Source organism: Acomys russatus, chromosome 16 (genome assembly GCF_903995435.1).
Source record: "Acomys russatus chromosome 16, mAcoRus1.1, whole genome shotgun sequence".
Taxonomy (NCBI): domain Eukaryota; kingdom Metazoa; phylum Chordata; class Mammalia; order Rodentia; family Muridae; genus Acomys; species Acomys russatus.
In genome coordinates, this window is record NC_067152.1 from 9696088 (window position 1) to 9703632 (window position 7545).

Genomic DNA, 7545 nt, shown 5'->3' on the forward strand with positions numbered 1-7545 from the left:
TGGGATTAAAGGCGTGTGCCACCACCGCACAGCAGTAGGAAGAGGACTTCGTAAAGATAAGGAAGACAGTACCTCCAACAGGCCCAAGGACTTAGATGCTAGTTTATAAATGGTGTCCCTCCAGCTTCTGCAGCCCCGTCTCCTCGTTTGTGAGGAGTGCCGTCTAGAAGTCCACGGTTGCCTGAAAAGGTGTAGAAGAGGCTGTGGAGGAGGGAGCGAGGCATCATGGGGTCCCAGGAATTGGGGAGTTAGAAGTTAAGCTTAGGGTATGTGAGAAGCAGGCAGGCCCCAGAGACAGAAGTGGGCCTGGGCAGCATCCCAAGAAGAACAGCCAGGTAAGCTCCTAGAGTGGGGCGGGCAGCAGATAGCCCGACTTGCCCTAAGATGCGTGTGGTCCAATGGCTAATCCAGATCCCTGCAACCAGCAGCTTTAGAACTGGCTCTAGTGCTAGGCTCAGCCAGGCAGGGCAGGAAACACGCTGCACTTCTCAGCCCTCTGAAGCTACCCAGGTAAAGTCAGCCAAAGTCACAGTGGTGACTGCCTGTGTCACATAGGTGTCTGGAATTCTCTTTATACCAATCGTTCAGCGTAAGTTCTGTCAGCAGCAAAGTATTTAAGGTAGTCAGGCCTATCCTTGATTAGGTAACAAGCTGTCTTAAAGAGTGAGGTGCCTCCTGTTCCTGGAGTTATTAAAACAGAAACTGGACCCACTCAAAGGGCATATCGGAAAGACTGGGCTCTGGGGTCCTCCCATTCCAGAGTTTCTCGGTGTTGTTGTGTGCACTGTGTGGGTGGTGTACCCTGCCTTCCGGTGCTCCAGTGGAAGAGTGTGAGTGTCCACAGCTCTGAGAGCTGGGAAGGTATCCCAGCCCTGAGGTGGGACAGTGTCCCAAGGATACCTTGAGGCACGAGAGCCCAGAAACCTCACAGCTCTGAGAGGAGGCCTCCTCAACAGAAACAATGCGGCTTCCAGGGAAGGGTTGCCCCTAAACCCTGAGGAACTGAGGTGCCTAGGACCCTGAGCTCTACTCCTTCTTCGCCTCTTCTCTTCTTCTTCCAATGAAAGAGTCAGAGCAAGCAGTAAATCTCTTAATAGGAGAGGTGAACCCAGGAGTGGCTGCCTCTGCTCCCAGGAGAAGACAGCAGGGAACTGGGCAAACACAGCCTTTATATAGGGTTTCTTAGGGGGCGGAGCTTTCTGGGGCAGGGATTTCCAGAGTGTGGATTGGTGGGATTTCAAGCCTGAGCCGGGGACACTCAGGGATTGGTGGGGTTTTTTGTTTGTTTGTTTGTTTGTTTGTTTGTCCAGACTTTCTCATCCCAAATTAGCATAATCTGGGACAAATCCTACTGAAAGGCTGGAGCATGACAGTTACAGAGGTCTGAGGGGGGAGAGGCTGGGCTGCTGGGGCTTTCTCAGCCAGAGGTCCGGTCAATTTTGTGCCTTGGGGGTAATAAAGTTTACAGTGGGTCAAAGAGCCCATTGTGAAGGCAGTAGGCTGAAGCAAGAAAGGTTGTTGTCATTGTAGACAGCTCCCATGGTGGCCGCAGCAGCTTCTCTGAGGCCAGAAAGGTCAGCTGAAGTAGAAATAGTCACATAGAGGTGACAGGAATAGTTACCATGGACAGCTCCTGCTGCGGCGCTGCCAGGGGCGACACCATTTTGTCTCTCATCTGCACAACGTCCTGCAAGAAGGGGGCGGGGGGGGGGGGGGGGAGGCAGGAAGGAGGACTGGCAGCCAGCCACTTCAAATTTTAGTGGCCCTCTGCTCAAGGGCTAAACATAGCTCTTGGGGTGTGGTGATACTGTGGGACGAAGGACTGAGGCGGACAGTGGGCTCCCCGCAGCTTGGGGAAAGTATCCTGTCTCAAGCTTGGGTGGGAGGTGGTAGTGTTAGGTACTCTGGGCTATCTCTGGCTAAGACCAAGGCAGTGGCAAGCGGCTGTAGCCTGTATCTGGTCAGGCACCCACGGTGGTGCCTTTGATATGGCTGCTGCCACCGCTCCAGCGGCAGAAACCCTACACTCAGAGACTACATGACAGCAGGCCTGGAGAAAGAAGCCTCGGGCCTGAGGCAGAAATCACTGAAAACTGACATTTCCCTGTGTCTGCACCACTCCTCACATACCTGTGTCTAAGGGAAAGTGGGTCTGTCTATGGCTCCCAGCAAAGAGCTGGGCCTAAAAGGAAGTCTAGCCCTAGGTCTATCTGCAAGGTAGACATGAGATAGAGCAAGGCTGATGGTCTCTGGGAAGATGCAAAGGTCTCTGGGAGGAAGTGAGGGTCTCTGGGAGGAAGTAGGGGTTCCTGGGGGGAAAGTAAGGATCTGAGGGAAAAGTGAGAGAGCTTAAGGAGGGAGAGACAGGTCTCTAGGCAGAAGTGAGACTCTCAGGGTTGCGGGGGGGGGGGGGGGTTTGGGATTTGCCACTGGGCTAGGGACCTGGAGGAGAAAGTGTCAGTGGAAAGAGAAGCAGAAATGATTTGGCTCCAGGTATTCAGAGGGTTCAAGAGGCCATGGGGAACCTCTAATCACATTAGTGTGTTGTTGACAGGGAGGAAGTGAGACCCCTCACACTGTCCTGGAACCAGAGGCAGAGTCACCATCCTCAGTGCTCACTCATGGAGTCAACAAAGAGTAGCAGACCTGGAGTCCTGGGCTGGTGGGGACAGGGGATGGGGGGTGTCAACAATGGACACTCATTTTCTCACCCTGGATGCTGCCTCTCTCCTCCTTGCAGCCTCAGCACCACAGTTTTCGGTTAGCCCCCAAGGGAGATATACAGGGAAGCTGATTAGGTTTGCTCTTAGGAAGCTTTCAGGTTTTAAAACAGGGGGGAAAGGGGGGACTAGGAGGCAGGTGGGGGTGCATACCTCTGGAGACAACATGGGGTGCAGACCTCTCTGATGAGGCAGAGTCCCTCCTCATGCTCCTGGGTCCTTTCTCCACCCTCACGCTATCCACCTAAAACCCAGCGTAGGCCCTGACGGCCTGTGTGATGTGTCCGAGCATCCTGAAGCCATGCAGTGGGGTGCGAGCGAGGACAGGTACTCACATCCTAGGCTCCCTCCCTGCAGGACCCCTTTAGACAGGAGACTATGAGCCCCTCTGAGCAGCCTGCATGACACAACCCCAACCACTATGGCTCCTGGTCACACTTCCTTCTCTGCCCCTCACAGCCTAAGTAGTGTCAGCTACATCACAATACACCTGTCCCTAACTCTGTCCCACCTGGTAGGAGTCCCCCCCCCCCCCCCCCCCCCCCCCACCCTGCCCACACCTTGACAAATTGTTCCTTTACCAAAAGCCCTGCTGGAATTATCATAATGTGTTTCACGCCATCTGGCTCCTGCCAGGGCCCTGACTGATGCACAGGGTCCCTAATCAGACAAAAGAATTAAACAATTTGTCCTCTCCGTGTGCCACAATTAAGTCAGGAGTTCCGCAGAATGTGGATCAGAGTCACTTTGTCAGGTGAGAAAGATGGCTCGGGAGGTAAAAGTTGAAGCTAAGGAAGCCTAATGATCTGAGTGCAAAGGCTAGAGTTCGTGCAAAAGGCTGGATGTGATGGTGCATGTCTGTAACTCCCAGCATTCCTAGTGGTAAAATGGGAGGTGGAGACAACAGGACAATTGCCCAGAGGCTCACAGGCCAAATACCCTCAAGCCCCAACTCCTTCTCTCTCTCTCTCTCTCTCTCTCTCTCTCTCTCTCTCTCTCTCTCTCTCTCTCTCTCTCTCTCTCCCTCTCTGTCTCTCTCTCTCTCTCTCTCCCCCCTCACAATCTTTCTTTCTCTCAATAAATAAGTAAATTAATTAATAGAATCCCTGTTGTCAGTTGTTAGCCTTATTCCATTTCATTACTAAACTATAGTATTGGCCGTAGTGTGGCTCAAGGCTCACACCTTCCAAGCCCACTCCTCCCGATGCCTACTTGTCCTAAGGGGAAACCAAGTCCTATAACTTCACCTAAAGTTACAACCAAACAGAAAGCCAGCCGCCCCAGGTGCCTCCCGTGAGCTGAGCACCCATCTGGGCCTTTCAATCCTCCTCTGTCCCTCTCTACCACTGAGGTAGCGGGCCTCTCCTCTCCCCTCCCCCTCTGTGGTGGGTGGGGCTGGAGCTTGGGGGAAAGATGAGGTTTTTATAGATTCCGTGGTAAGTACTTAATAACGCTCCAGGCATAGATCTGTGCTTCACACGGGCTGGGGATAATTCACAGTAAAATATGACTTTTCATTTATCACATTGACGGGTAATAAATGCTTCCCAGTGAAATCTGGGCCCCAAAATGGGGGTGGTGAGAGCAGCTGCCAGATGAGGCTCCAGACTGAGGATTGGATATCAGGTCAGGGGTGGGAGATTTAGGATGCACAAGTCCAACCCAGAGAATGACCAGAATCCAGAAACCACAGCCTTGTGGAGCTAGGCAAGGGCTTTGCCACTGACACGTGCCCAGCCCTATCCTGAGACAGGGTCTCAATCAATTGCCTAGGCTGTTCTTGAACTTGCAACCTTTCTTGGAGAGTAGCTGGGATTCTGTGTGAGGAAACTCAGAAGCTTTCCACATCATGGAGGACTCCCGGGACTGGACTCTCTCTATCTACCAGCTTTACCACGTTACCTCAGCTCTCTATCTACCAGCTTTACCGTGTTGCCTCAGCTCTCTATCTATCAGCTTTACCACGTTACCTCAGCTCTCTGTCAGCTTTATCACATTTCAGGAGCTCCCATGCTTCCCTCCTAGAAGTCCAGGCAAATGTCCTCTTCCTGCCTCATCCTGAGGAGTCCCCGTCCCAGTGTCACTGAGCTAATCTTCAGACCTGTGGATCGCTTTCCTAGTTTCCATGGCACATAACAGTCATCACAGCTTCCCTAGCTCAGCATCTGCCATAGCTTAGGAGCATTTGCTCGTGTGCTTCAAAACATTCACGCTAGCCCTGGCCCTCAGCAGGGACGCACAAGGATCGAGTGACCAGCCCGGGGCCTCACTGGGATAGCACAGTACCTCAAGTCTTTCCACTGAATCTGTCTGCCCTCCATCTCCTTGTCTTAAGGGCTATCCCAGTGTGGACCCTGCAGCAGCACGCACACACTGAGATAAGGGCTGAGTGACCAAGCACTTTAGATGTTCTGAGAACTGTCCGTACTTGAAACAAGCACATCGCTCCAGCAGAAGCTTTGTGTGCTGGGAATCAGGAGCCAGAATCCAGTCCTGACCCAGCCACTTGCTCTCTACTATGAGGACCCTGGGACTCTTGGCTGTGGGCACTTGGGATGAGAGCCTTGTCCCAGATGAAGGACACAGAAACAAGAAATAAGCATTTGGCCAAGTGTGGTGGCACACACATTTAATCCCAGCACTCAGGAGGCAGAAGCAGGTGAATTGTTATGAGTTCGAGGGCAGCCTGGTCTACAAAGCGAGTCCAGGACAGCCAAGGCTACACAGGGAAACCTTGTCTTGAAAAACAAAACAAAACAAAAGCACTTGTCCCTGCAGCCTGATTTTCTGCATTTCATCAGGAAAGCATGGCCACTTGGTCTTGGTCCTCTCCACCCATGCCCTTGATAGGTAGGAAATATTCTGTAACAATTCCAAGAGCTCCATGTAGGAAAAAATAACCCTCAAGTCATCTTCCATGGCAAGAGAAGGCCTCTTGGTCCTTCTACATCGTCCCCTAGGAAGAAACAACCATAGCTCACTCACTCCCCAGCCCCACCCCACCCCACCTCCCGCTGGAGTCTTACTCTGTGAGGTCCAGGCTCTCTCAGTCCCTGGCACAAGGCTGACTCCCTTCTTCAGTGCGATCTCCTGAGGACAGTCAGAATGGCCGATCGCCTCTTTTTATGCACGTACATGTGTACGTACAACACACAGACCAGACTCTCTGCAAGCCTTGTCCAACACATGGCTAAGAAACTGAACTGCAAAATCAGTGAATGGGGCTAGACTCAACAACGAAACTTTGGACCAGCAGTCACAAAAGGAGAGAAGCTCAGTTCATTTGGCAAAGCCTGGAGAGCAGAGATGGACCTGCTTTATCCTTTCCCTTTCCTTTTCTGGGCCTGGGAAGTCCAGGGCTGCCTTCTGCTGTCTGATGCCAACACCCTCCCTACAAAGTGCTATGAAGGAGTCCCCCACCACCAGAGCCCACAGAGAAAAAAAAAGCTCAGAGGACAGACATCATCGCTCGCTTGCACAGTCCTGCACTGAAAAACCCCAGGGGGACCAGAGCTGCTAGCTCCTGGCCACTCTCCCCACCCCTTCTCAACCAGCTCCACCCCATCCTCACCCCGCATCCTCCACACCACCCCCTATGGACCAGACACTCATCACCACTGTGGGATCTAACTGTACCAATCGTAAAGTCTCCCAAGGCAGAGTGTGTGGGGAAAAAAAGCCATTTCCTGGCTCTACCAAAACTACAAGGACCTGAGCTATGGACTCCTCCCCCAACACCAACCCATGGCCCACCCTGCTCCTGCCTCAGCCAGACAAGACAGGGCACTGATAGCCAAAGGCCAACAGGGATTTCCCCTAGCTGCCTCGCACTCCACATCTGAAACGAAGAGCGATAAACAATTTGTGGCGTTCCTTGCCTGTTGGAGAGGATTTCTTGCTTACTGAGGATATTCGAGCTTCTGAATAATTAAGCATGCTTCTGTGGCCCAAGACTCCAAAAAGGCATGGGGAAGCAGAGGCCGGAATTTTCCACCAGCAGCGAGCCAAGATTCCAGGAAGCAAGGAGTCTAGCCAACAAGCTCTAGTACCTGCTGCCTCCACCCGCAAGGGTGGGAGGGAGATGAGGTCTCAAGAGGGGCTTCACCAAGGGTTACCCAGAGACCGGCACACCTGGTAACCGACCAAGAATTCAGAGATAAGCACATATCGTGGGCTGACCTTGAATCTTCCCACTTCCTACCTGTGCCATCCGGGACGAGTCACTCTAGCAGCCACACTGGCACGTTCTACTCCAGTCACATGGGACTAAGGAAAGTTTACATCCACCCGTCATGCCAACCTGTGAACAGAGGAAAAAGAAGGTGAGAGTGGAGGAGTCTAGGGTGGATTCCAGAAGGAGGTAGAGTTGGACCATAGAAGGCTCTGTTAGAGGGGTCTAGCACTAGCACTCTATTTTTCTCCTCCTCATCTCTTCTACACTCCTCTGCCCATTTCCTTCTGTAAAAAAAAAAAAAAAAAAAGAGACTAAAGAGTGCATTCAAGCTGGGCATGGTGGCCATGCCTTTAATCCCAGCACTTGAGAGGCAGAGGCAGGCGGATCCCTGTGAGTTCGAGGCCAGCCTGGTCTACAGAGTGAGTCCAGGACAGCCAAGGCTACACAAAGAAACCTGTCTCGAAAAACCAAAAAAAAATAAAAAATAAAAAAAAAAGAGCCCATTCAAGAAGCTACAGAAAACAATTCGCATCAAGCTAAGTGCCGACTTCATTGGAACCACAGAGCTGGGAGAGAGGCAGATGGCTGAGCAGCCTCCTGGGAGAAGCACAGGGTTAAAGGTTGCTGGAAACCGGAAGCAGATTGCATCTC